The following is a 13435-nucleotide window of genomic DNA, read 5'->3' as shown; positions in this document are numbered from 1 at the left end:
GGTATAAAATGACCTGTATCTTATTCATAACTGTTAAGATTCCTGGTTCCAGGCATCTGTGTTTGGTGTCCCGGTGAAAGGTTTAGCTCCACAGCCAGAATAAAAAGTACAATGTCACCAGGGATCAAGTCCTTTCCTGCCAAAGCATTTAGCTTAAAACATCACAATGTGGGTAGAAGAGGAAGGCACTTACAGATGCACAAACCGAGACCAAGTAGGGTCAACTTTTCACTTTCACAAGAGATCTAAAAGTCCTTGAAGAGTTGACGGTGAACACAAGCATTCGGTTCTAAAGCTTTGGGACAGAAGAGGTACCAGAGTCACATATGGAGGTTGACATCAGCCTTAAACTATTGTCCTGAGACCGTGAGAAATGCCCAAGAGCGTGTTTGAGGATAAAACAAAAGACCTGAGGTCACTGCTTCTACATTTTAACACATTTTCTCTGAGCTGTCCAATAAAAGACGTAAAGCTGTTACCCTCACATGCCTCATATGGTTCCTGTAGATGGTAGAAACTGAATTTTGGCTTAGAGACAATAGTTAATTAGGAAGGGCCTAAGCTTGATCTCTGCAAAGATTGTTCTCAGTAGAAGGTTTAATGTTTAAAGATATGGTTAACTGAAAAATTTTTGATTGCTTTTTCTGAGTTTTTCATGCATGTTAAACATAAAAATACTCTCTTACCCATATCTCCTGCATTAGCTTTTGATAGAAAATTGATGGTGAAACTCTAGGATTAGAAAATCCTCACAGATCTACATTCCCTGGCCACTTTATTGGGTTCACCTTGCTAGTACCTAGTTGGAGCCCCTTTTGCCTTCAGAACTGCCTTAATCCTTCGTGGCAAAGATTCAACAAGGTACTGGAAGCATTCCTCCGAGACTGTGGTCCATATTGACATGATAGCATCACACAGTTGCTGCAGATTTGCTGGCTGCACATCCATGATGCGAATCTCCTGTTCCTCCACATCCCAAGGGTGCTCTATTGGATTGATATCTGGTGACTGTGGAGCAGAGCCGGATTAAATAAATGGACTACACTAGGCAGGATGCATTTTTAGCCCCCCCCCCCACCCCACCCCCCCCCCCCCTCCATCGATGTTATGTAATGAATTGAAATCTGAAACTTACAAAATTTACTTATAAAAGTTCATTCACATTTTACATAGCCTAGTTTTTGGTTACACATTGGTTGTTTGTATGCCAAAATAAGTCATGTGTTGTAGGCTGTTGCCTCTGTTGAATTAGAAATTCTGTCCATTTTCTAAGTGTGAACTTATTGTTTTGCTATTTGAACATTAATAAAATTATTTGGCAAATAATTAATAAAACCAGCAACACTTACCAAGGAAACCATTTAGCATTCTCCACTCTGGGATAATCTTCAGCCTTCCAGCATCACATGCCTAAATCACAGCAGAAACACGTCTAAAGAAATGTTCCTTGGTTAAGCTTCAGTCTATGTCTCCAGAATTCCTCTGTGATGCAGAAGAATATCCAATATTTTGAGAGGGATGGTTTAGTGCAAAGTACTCATCAGTTTGTTTCCACTTTGCAGGATCAGATGGGTAGCTAGTTGTTAATACCCTGTCTGGGTCTAGAGGCTCCTGTAAGACTATATTGGGCTCACCTCTGGCTGGCTGCTGTTCTTCCAGTTTGTCCTTCTGTGAAAGCGTTGATGTTGACGGCGCTGGCGCTACAGCATCTTCCGCCGCATCTTCCACCACGTCTTCGGGTCGTGTCTCCTCCGGGTCTGACTCGGGCCGGGTCTCTGGCTCTGCTGACTCCAGCAGGTTCACAGCTGTCGGACGGCTGCCCGAGCAGCCCGACAGAAACTTCTGTAAAGCCCCCCGCTGTCTCTACTTTAGTTCCTCTTCATTTATTTATTTATTTATTTAAGTTTTGCCGCACCCGAAAGCATCGTGAAAGTTAGCCTACTCAAAAACACCTGCTAGCTTTGTTGTGTCCCGCTCTGACTCTGACCGCTTCTCTGACGTCCTTAATTGGGTGGCGCCTTAACCCTCTGGGGTCCAGGGTGTAATTTGCGTGAGTTTTCCGTTGTGTTTCCAAAATAAAAACCATAACCACTGCCTTATGTGGTATCAATCTTTTCAGCACAACCTGGACTTTATGAATCTATACTTATTTTTTATATTTGGACATAAATGTCAGGTTCGTTGGCAGATCTGAAGCGTGACTGAGAGTTCTGTTGCCCAGACGCGGAGAGACGGAGATAGCCGGCGTGGTTATCTCCTGTAGGTGTAGTCTGAGTGTTTTGAGGGCTGGTAAGCCTGGAGACTCGATACAAAGTCTGGTGAGAAACGATGACTAAGCAATGAATGAAACGCCGGCACTTCCTTAAGTAGTGCCGGCGTGATGACGTCAGTCGCCACGTTGGTGGAAGGAATGAATGGAATGCAGTCAGCTGGAGGAGTTCGTGACAGGACCCCCCCCTCGAGGGACGGCTCCCGAAGTCCCAGGACGGCGGGCCCAGAAGTCAGTCAGAAGGGTAGGGTCGACAAACGAGCTCGTAGGCTCCCAAGAACGTTCCTCAGGCCCGTACCCCTCCCAATCCACGAGGTACTGCCAACCTCGTCCCCGGCGGCGAGCGTCCAGAATCCTGCGGACCGTGTAGGTGCGATCCGCCTCAACACCGCGGGGCGGAGGCACCCGGACCGGTGGAGGGTGGAGAGGAGAGGAGATCACCGGCTTAAGCTGGGAGACGTGAAAGACCGGGTGGATCCGGAGAGTAGCCGGGAGGCGCAGACGGCAGGTGACAGGATTGATGACCTTAAGGACGGGGAACGGACCCAGGAAGCGAGGAGTGAGCTTCCGGGAGCCAGCCGGCATCCTCAGGTTAGCGGAGGAGAGCCACACCTGGTCGCCAGACCGGAAGACGGGGCCAGGCCGGTGGTGGCGGCGATGCTGACGGGCATACTCCGTGTTGGCCCGGGTGATGGCCGCACGGGCCCGGATCCAGGCGAGCCGACAGCGACGGACCAGCGTCTGGGCAGCAGGGACCTCCACCTCGGGCACCTGATGATCAAACAGAGGTGGCTGATAACCGTAACAGGTCTCGAAGGGAGACAGACTCGTGGCTGAGGAGGTCTGGAGGTTGTGTGACAGCTCCGCCCACAGGAGGAAGCGGGGCCAGGTGGTCGGCTGGGACGAAGCGAAGCAGCGCAGGTAGCGTCCAAGCTGCTGGTTAGCTCTCTCTGTTTGTCCGTTTGTCTGCGGATGGTATCCAGAGGACAGACTGGTGGAAGCACCGACCAGGCGACAGAACGCTTTCCAGAAGCGTGAGACGAACTGGGGTCCTCGGTCGGAAACCACGTCCTGAGGGAAACCATGGAGCCGCACCACCTGTTCCAGGAGCAGTTCGGCCGTTCTCTTGGCCGTGGGGAGGCCGGCCAGGGCCACTAAGTGCACGGCCTTGGAGAAACGGTCCGTGATAGTCATTATAGTGTCCAGGTGGTCGACCGCCGGCAGTCCCGTGACAAAGTCCAGCCCGATGTGTGACCACGGCCGCTTGGGCACAGGGAGAGGCTGCAACTCTCCAGCGCCGGGTCGGTTGGAGGACTTGGATCGAGCACACACATCACATGCAGCTGTGAACTCGCGGACGTCCCTCCTCATGGACGGCCACCAGAGAGCCCGACGGAGGAACTGGAGGGTACGGGCTTGCCCTTGATGTCCCGCGAGCCGTGAACAGTGCCCCCACGTGAGCGCCTCTTGCCGGCAGGAGGCGGGAACGTAGAGGCGGTTCGGTGGGGTCTCCGGCGGCGCTGGATCGCCGGGAAGTGCCGCCTGTATGGACTGCTCCAACGGCCATTGGAGGGAGGCCAGGAAGCGTTGAGCCGGTAGAATGGTCCGAGGCTCCGGGGGGCCGGCATCTGGTGCGAAACGCCGAGAGAGAGCGTCCGCCTTGAGGTTCTTGGAGCCGGGCCGGTAGGCGATATGGAAGTGGTACGGCTCGAAAAAGAGGGCCCACCGAGCCTGACGAGGGTTGAGCTGGCGGGCAGTCTGTAGATGAATGAGATTCTGGTGGTCGGTCCAGATCAGAAAGGGATCGGTGGTCCCCAGGAGCCACTGCCTCCATTCCTCCAGCGCCCACTTTATTGCCAGCAGCTCTCTGTCGCCGACCCCGTAGTTCTGCTGTGTGGGGGAAAACTTCCGGGAGAAGTAGGCACATGGGTGGAGCTTAGAGTCTGGACCCCGTTGCGAGAGAACGGCCCCCGCTCCCACATCCGAGGCGTCCACCTCCACGACGAAGGGCCGGGTCTGGTCCGGATGGAGGAGGATGGGTTCCTTAGTGAAACGTCCGACCAGCTCATGGAAAGCACGGACAGCCTCTGGAGTAAGGCGAAAAGGGCGAGGCTGATTGGTGGTTTTGGTGAGTGAGGTCAGAGGTGCTGCGAGGGAACTGAAGTTGCGTATAAACCTCCGGTAAAAGTTCGAGAAACCCAGGAAGCTTTGCAGCTGCTTCAGGGTCGTGGGTAGAGGCCACTGAGCTACGGCCTGAACCTTCTGGGGGTCCATCTTCAGGCCCTGGGAGGAGATGGTAAAACCCAGGAAGGAGGTGGACTCCTGGTGAAACGCACACTTCTCCAGTTTGCAGTACAGTCCATGATCCAGGAGGCGGGACAGAACAGCTCGAACATGACGGATGTGCTCTTCGGCCGTGCGGGAGTAGATGAGGATGTCATCTAGATACACAAAGACCCAGCGACCCAACATGTCTCTCAGCACATCTGTAATGAACCGCTGGAAGACGGCGGGGCTGTTGCAGAGTCCAAAAGGCATCACCAAATATTCATAGTGGCCAGTGGGCGTGATAAAAGCGGTCTTCCACTCCTCACCTTCCTTAATACGGATGAGGTTATAGGCGCTGCGCAGATCCAGTTTAGTAAACACTGCGGCTTGTGTGATGGCGTCCAGAGCGGTGCCCATGAGAGGGAGAGGGTGGCGGTCCCGGATCGTTATTTTATTTAACCCTCGATAGTCTATGCAGGGCCGGAGATCCCCCTCCTTCTTTTTAACAAAGAAAAACCCCGCGGCCCCGGGGGACGTTGAGGGACGGATGAATCCCTTCTGCAGGGCATCAGTTATGTAATTGTCCATAGCCCGGGTTTCCGCCGGAGAGAGGGAGAACAGGCGACCCCGAGGGGGGGTGGTGCCGGGCTGGAGCCTGATCTCCAGGTCGTAGGGTCGGTGAGGAGGTAACCTGGTAGTGGGTTCTTTAGCGAAGACCTGAGCGAGGTCGTGGTATTGAGGAGGGACGAGCGTCAGGTCTACGTCTTTGGGAGGAGCTGCTGCTGCCCGAGGTGCAGGGGAGTCCCAGTGGTTATGGCAACCCGTGCCCCAGGCCAGGACTTTACTGGTGGACCAGGAGATGTGAGGCTCATGGCGGCAGAACCAGGAATGACCTAGGATGAGAGGCGTAGCCGGAGCCTGGATGACCAGGAAGTGGAGGGTCTCCCGGTGTTGGTCAATAGTCATGTGGAGACCCTGAGTTCGGTGGGTGAGAGGGTACGGCATGATGGGCCGGCCGTCCACAGAGGTCACGGGAATGGGTCGGTCGAGGGCGGTGAGGGGTATCTTGAGCCGAGTAACCAGTCCGTGATCGATAAAACACTCCGCAGCCCCAGTGTCTAAAAGTGCCTCCAGTCTGGTCGGGCCTTGGTCCAGGTGGAGGGAGACCGGGAGAGTGGTTCGGTGTGGAGCCGGAAAAGTGGAGACTCCGGGCGGGACAGCTCCTACTCCGACCCGGAGGGACCGTTTCCCGGTCGTTTTGGGCACGTGCCACGGTGGTGACCCAAATCCCCACAGTAAGCGCATCTTCCCTCCTGGTAGCGCCGTGCCCGTTCCTCAGGGGGAAGATGTCCCAGCTGCATCGGCTCCTCCGTCGGTTGGTGAGCCGGCCGGCGGGGTGACGTCCTGGTGTGTACGGGGGCTGACATGGTGCTCGGCCGGTTCAGGATGCAGCGGTCCAGTTGGAGAGCCAGATCCACTGCCAGGTCCAGGGAGGTTGGGACCTCGTGCCCGATCATGCCCTCCCGGATTCTCGGTGACAGTCCCTCCAGGTAAACGGCCTTTAGGGCGGCGTCATCCCACCTCAACCGAGCTGCTGTCGTCCGGAAGCGAGAGGTGTACTGAGCCGCCGTCTGGGAGCCCTGGCGAAGCTGAAGCAGCCGCGTCTCGTCCGAGACCTCGCTGCTGGGGTGCACAAAAGTCTTTTTCATCTCCTTTACAAAAGTCTCATAGTCATTGCAGGCAGGAGATTTTTGATTGTAAAGAGCCGCCGCCCATTCACCGGCTCGACCTGTCAGCAGTGAGGTCAGCAGAGCGACACGAGAGCAGGATGTGGGGTAGCGTGCCGGCTGGCACTCGAAAGTCATGGCCAGGGTCGCCAACATGCCCTCCGGGGATCCCCTGGTTCCGTCCCACTTCTCTGGAAGGCTGAGGCGTGGTTCCATCCTGTCAGGAACAGCTGCGGTCTGACGTTGCAGAGCGGTGGTCAGCTGGAGTACTAGCTCGGTGAGTGACTCAATCTTTGTGGCTTGGCGATCAGCTATGGCACGGAGCTGGTTCATGTCTGCCGTCTGCTGATCCAAGATTGCGCGCTGTTGAGCCACTTCGGCACGCAAACGCGCGAACTCCGCTGGGTCAACTTGGGGCTTAGTCATCCTGTCAGGTTCGTTGGCAGATCTGAAGCGTGACTGAGAGTTCTGTTGCCCAGACGCGGAGAGACGGAGATAGCCGGCGTGGTTATCTCCTGTAGGTGTAGTCTGAGTGTTTTGAGGGCTGGTAAGCCTGGAGACTCGATACAAAGTCTGGTGAGAAACGATGACTAAGCAATGAATGAAACGCCGGCACTTCCTTAAGTAGTGCCGGCGTGATGACGTCAGTCGCCACGTTGGTGGCAGGAATGAATGGAATGCAGTCAGCTGGAGGAGTTCGTGACAATAAAGGGGTTGCATATTAGACCTTAAATCACTCAAAAACATAAAATCTGAATAGGAAAAAAGTTGTTTATTTTACTGTGAAACCAACAAACATTTATGACGAATATTTTTTTATCATTTAGACTGGTAATCTAGACTGTACATTTATAAAAAATATGACTAAATATAGCAAATAACTAATTTAAAAAAATTATTAGCCCTCTGGGATCCAGAGTGTAAATCACCGTTTTTGACTCATTTTGGTTTTTCTTTTGTGTTTTCTAATAAAAACAATAAATATTGCCTTATGGGGTATCATTAATTTCAGGACAACCTGGACTATCTGAATTTATACTTATTTTATTAATTTGGCAATAATATACATGGATTTTGGAGAGAGAAGAGTGGCTCCGTCTCACGCCGAGATCTGACAGCTGCGCGGCGCCGCCCACTCCTCTTGTTGGATCTCCGAGGAGCTGGATCTCTGCCTTCATCCTCTACCTCATCATGACCCAACTCTTCTATGAGGAAGGATGGATCTGCCACATTGTCATCAACATCCTCGCTATTTGCCTCAGACTCCGGCTGCGAGTCTCCGTCCACTTCCTCTGCTTCCAGTTCTAAAAACAGCCGTACTACTATCTGAACTGCCTGGTGGACATTTGTCCTTCTCATCATCCTTTATATAAGCCTAATAAAAGCCTACTAAACTGCAGAGACAACATATCTGTCCGGATCGCTCCAAAATATGAAGTTTACCGTCAATATCTGTCTAATTGTTTGTTGTTACTCCGCTCGCGCCACTCCTTTCCCCGCGAAGCGGCTCCTTTTTGCGCACATCTCGTTACTCGTGCGGCCTTCCTCTCTCTCTCAAGTACATAATGATGCTTTTTATCAACTGAATATGTGAGACGTCCACCAACAGCAAAAGGATCTCATGTTTTTGTGGGGTTTTTAATGTTCACAAACACATTCCCTCTCACGGATAACTAAACTGCTGTTTGACAAGTTATCAGATAGTCTAAAAATAGGTCGTTTTTTTAGTTTAGTATAACTCCGCTTTTACGTTGCCTATTAACAAAATTTAAAAACTGGGGTGTAGTTTATAATCTCCTTTTTAAAGCTGAATTGAAACCGAAACTCGGGGAGGCGGAGTCTTGCTGCTACAGCGTCCCAAATCAGACCTGTTCAAAAGACGCGTATACTCGTCCGTGGACCCCAGAGGTTTAATGTGACGTAGCCAATGAAACGGTCTATGGTTAAGATAAACATTGTCACTATTTTTAGTTAATTGATAAATTATTGAAACAAATTGTAGATAGGAGTCCTAGCTACAAATTCTATCATAGGACATTTGTACATTTAATTTTTAATTTATTTATTTATAATTTTGTTCCTCTGTCTGGGCCCCATCCAGCCAATCAGGCCCTAGGCACGTGCCTACTTTGCCTTTGCGTTAATCCGGCTCTGCTGTGGAGGCCATTTGAGTATAATGAACTCATTGTCATGTTCAAGAGACCAATCTGAGATGATCTGAGCTTTATCCTGCTGGAAGTAGCCATCAGAAGATGGGTACACTGTGGTCATAAAAGGATGGACATGGTAAGAAACAATACTCAGGTAGGCTGTGGCATTGCAATGATGATCAGTTAGTACAATGGGGCCAAAAGTGTGCCAAGAAAATGTCCCCCATACCATTAAACCTCCTCCACCAGCTTGAACCATTGATACAAGGCAGGATGGATCAAACTTTTCAAGTTGTTGATGCCAAAATCTGACCCTACCATCCAAATGTTGCAGCAGAAATCGAGACTCATCACAGATAACATTTTTCCAATTTTCTATAGTCCAATTTTGGTGAGCCTGTGCAAATTGTAGCCTCATTTCTATGTTCTTAGCTGACCCAGTTACTGTTGCAGCAACAGTAACTCCAAACTCGTTACGACCAAGGTGTGCAACAGTGTTGCCTTTCTATCAGCTCTCACCAGTCTGGCCAGTCTCCTCTAACCTCTGTCAACATACCTAAATGCATTGAGTTGCCACCATGCAATTAGCTGATTAGTAATTTGCATTAAAGAGCAGATGGACATGTGTACCCAATAAAGTGGCCAGTGATTGAAGGTCACACTGTGAATTAGCATTCATGGACCCACCCATCTTGACTCAAAACGGGAAAGGCTGTTTTAATGTTTGGGAATCAGCATTGGACGTCTTGGCTAGTTTAAGCTAACCATTAGCATTAGCAACACCACCACACGGCAGAAGCTCCTCCACGTTAGTGTCATTTGTGGAAATAAAACCTATAAGTTGCAAGTCAGTGGTAGGGTAGTGTTGCTGTTATCCAATCCGGGGCGGGATATCCAAATATCAGGAAATAAAATGTCAAATCCTGCTTTCTGAAGCCCAGTTGGGATGTGGAGAACTTTTAGGTCAGAAAAATGGTGCACTGGCATTTCCCCTCCCCAAGAACGACTTACGAGGCATTCGTTCCTACTATAGACAACTGCAAATGTATTGATAAAACGAGTAATTCACTCCTTTAAATATGTAGAGCTGCCCAAGCCTAACCCTAACATGGTAAAAGGTCAAAAATGCATTGGAAATGAAAAACTTTTGATTATGGTACAAATATTTACATGCCACTCGACTCAAACTTGGTAAAACCTTTAAAGTTTTATTTTTTATTTTTTTTAATAATCAGCAAAGACATCTTCTGTCATGGTCTGCGTCTGCCCCTTCCTTCAGGTGCCTCCTGGTGTTCTCTATCCCTCTCTAGATTCCCTTTTGTGTCTTATAGCGCCCTCATGTGTCCTTTGTCTGCGTCTCATTTATGTGTTTTCTGTTTGTAGGCATTCGATCATCCCCATCCCCTCCAGTTGTAGCTCCAGTCTCTTTGTCCCCAGCTCTGTGTGTGTGAGTGTATGTGTATGTTTGTGTGTGTGTGTGTGTGTGTGTGCATGTCCATTCCCCAATTCAGTGTGTGTGAGTGTATTTGGGTGTGATTGTGTGTGTGTGTGAATCCTTCCCTCAGTCTTTTAGTTCAGTTTTGTTTTTATCTGCCCTCCTTTGGTTCTGCTTCCTCATTTGGATAATTGTTGTCACCTGTCTTCCCTCCAGCCCTCACTCCACACACCTGCTTCTTGTTTCCCTAATTGTTCCTCCCAGTTTATTTAAGCCCTGCCTTGTCTCTGTGTTGTTGTCGGTCCATTGTATTTCTTGGTCAGCGTTGTTTTGTCGCCAGTCGCCAGTCGCCAGCCTCCAGCCTCCAGCCTCCAGTCTTTAGCCTTTATTCTCAGTCTTTAGTTCTCTGCTCAGAAGGTGAGCTTTTGGATTTTTGTCTTAGTTTAGTCATGTGGTTTTTGCCTTCGCCCCCTTGGATTTTTGGTTCATCTCCTAATAAAAGGATTTTACTTTTAAAACCACTCCTTCCTCGTGTCATCTGGGGTTTTCTGCATCTTGGGTCCTAACAACCTCCTCCTTGCTCTCAACGTGACATCTTCAATCTCAAACATCGAACGACCACCTCAACTGAATTGATAATTCATTATTCCACTGAATTTACTGGAATTAATTTCTGTTTATTTTTCCAAGAAGTAAATAAAAAACGACTCCCTCTCCATTTCCACAACCCCCCTCACAATCTCCCCGGACAAAGTAAACAGAGCTTGGATTTAATTAGGATGTACAGCACTTTTTAAATAATTCAAAAGACAAACAATAAGAGGAAAATGGATCCAAGTCTATTAATATTTCAGAGTCACAGAGATAGTTTAGCATAAAACAACATCAGCTTGATGAAGCTTTTAACGGAACAGAGATTTTTCAAGTTGACCACAGAATATCTGAAACCTTTAATAAGTTCAATAAAATTACAGGAAAGAAATCCTCTGAGGGTTACTGATGTGCAATAAAAAGACCAATCAATAAAGGGACACTTCCTGGCGGGAATCCAACACTCACAAAAATACGAACAGACAGGACTCTAAAGAGGACGCTAAGGTCACGTCCTGTAAACGGGATATTGGCTCGCCATGCAGAACGCTTAGACCCACAAACTTGGAAGGAGAACAAATACAAGCGGATGGCCAGTTCAGGAGTCTTTTTAGATACGTAATTAATACACCAGAGTACGGATTTCTATACAAAACGCCTGACATTCGTTTAAACTTTAATCTACTTTGTAAACACACACTGGCACACACACGGGGTCTCTTAAAGAGAAGATCTGCTCGACACATTGAGAGACAACTATTAGCATGAAGGTGGCAAACAGATCACCGCCGAACACGGCAGGAATGAATCAGTTCCCTGCACATCCAGGATAAATGATTAAAGACGGCTTTACATAATGAATGAGCTTCCTTCAAACGTTTCAAATGTGCATTGTTGAAGGTTGAAGGAGGATAAGAGGCAGAGCGACTCTGCGACACTTCGACAGTTAGGGGGCCCTCGTGGGACAGATGTGGCCAACTCAACCCGGGGCTTCAAACTGCAGGAAAGAGATCAGAGGAAAGTCTCTTAACATGAAAAGGAGACTTGCTCGGGGAAAGGGAAGTAGATGGAGGGAAGGAAAGAAGAAAGAGACATGATGCTGGCATGTTTGGGCTGGGATCTTTCTGCCTGGTGGCGGGTTGGTTTTTATCACAAGTTCTCACCATGATCACTGCTTCAGGAAACTAGCTGGGCATGAAGCAAACATGAGGCTTTTAGGGCAAAAGAAGGAAAAAGGACTGAATCAACAAAAGTGTCGAACTTGCAACATGAGATTTTCTTGTTTCCTCACTGCTTTGATAATTTGTATTATATCAATGATTTTATTCTTTAAAACTAAACTTTGGACTGTGTTTAGACTTGTTTTTTCAATAAATCTGATTTGGTCTTTGGCATGAATGAGTGCCTTGTGAGTCGTGCTCAGTGGAAAAAAAGCTCTGGTGCTCCTTTTTCAGGAAGTAAAAGTTAGCCGGAGAAGATTGGGGGTTGAAAGCGGCTTACTTGTTAATATTGATGATGAATCTCACCTCTGATTGGCCAACAGCAACACGATTCTCCCACTTCCTCCATCCGCTCAACAATGTTGATGGTGTAACGTCCAGCAATGGTCAGTTTTTAAGTATAGTTTGACCGTTCAACATCTGGTCAAAATGGAGACACGAGACTGCACGTGTTCCCTTCAAATCGGCCTGCCTTCATCCCATCAGCTGGAGCTCAGAGCCTCTCTGCAGCTCTGAACACATGATAAGGAATTGTCAACAATGGTGTTCTCTCCTCAAGGCCCAAGCTTCCCTTATCGTCCTACAGGACTCTTCATGCCTCTGAATAAGTGAACACTCGCAGCTCGGATTAGTCACTAAATCAAAGAATGATTTCTTAAATGCAGGGTTGGGCAAGTTACTTCAAAACTGTAATGCATTATTTATTACTTGTTACCCTCATTTTAAAGTAATTCATTACATTATAATATTACTGATTTTAAAATGTAAGGCATTACACTACTTTTGCATTACTTTAAGTTACTTTCACCAAAACAACTTCAGTATGAATCTGGTCATGTGACGCTCAGTGAGCTCATGACATATATGTGGAAGGTGATGTGGTGTCTGAGCTAGGGTCGCTGTTAAAAACAGTCAGATATAATAACAGTGCTTTAAAATGATTGTTTATTAAATAAAAACAACAACAATCTGTACTCTCAGCACGCTGCCATCTTATATTAACTGAGCAGGGAGTGAGGTGGTGGGGGCTCCAAGCCTATATTTGCCTTGGTCCCCAAATGCCTTGATACGGCCCTGGATGTGGGACTGACTTCTGGGGTGATCTGAGTCTATCACATGTATAAATATTAAATGCTTATATATTATTGCTTTTCACTGGTAAAAACGTGTATTGGGGATAAATCTAACTTCTTTTTTCTTTTTTTTTCTTGATTTTATTTGAATAATTTCCTGCCCTTTCTCTCTCTAACCTTCCTGCATGCTGCATGTTTTCTCCGTCTTCCAGAAAAAACTGTTTCCTAGACTTCCTACTTTCTAACGATCAGCCAAAGGGATCTTCACATGCGCGGCGCTCCAGCAGCAATGAGTTGAAATCACCGGGGCACAGATTATGAACTCAGCTGAGGCAAATCACGTCAGAAAAGCACAAACTACCAGAGAATATGCGCTGATATGAACTATCGCAAGTGAATTATTTTGTTTTAGTGGAGCGATTTTGTGAACGTTACAGCGGCCGCGTGGAGGACGCAGCTGGAGTATTTGAGCCGTTACCGCGGCGTCCTCTCTGCCCGCAAAGCTGAGTCCATAAATGACGTAATATATGCAGATACTGGATCTTTTTTCGGGTTTCCCGCAATTTGAATTTTTAAGGAACACATCTTGATTCTGGGTTTAAAAATGCATTGTAATTATCACGTTACTGACAATTGTACCGAGTAAATATTACCATTTTCTTTCCCTGTAATGCCTTACATTACCACATTACAGCAAAAAGC

Source organism: Nothobranchius furzeri, chromosome 12 (genome assembly GCF_043380555.1).
Source record: "Nothobranchius furzeri strain GRZ-AD chromosome 12, NfurGRZ-RIMD1, whole genome shotgun sequence".
Taxonomy (NCBI): Eukaryota; Metazoa; Chordata; class Actinopteri; order Cyprinodontiformes; family Nothobranchiidae; genus Nothobranchius; species Nothobranchius furzeri.
Note: the sequence above shows the minus strand (reverse complement) of the source record.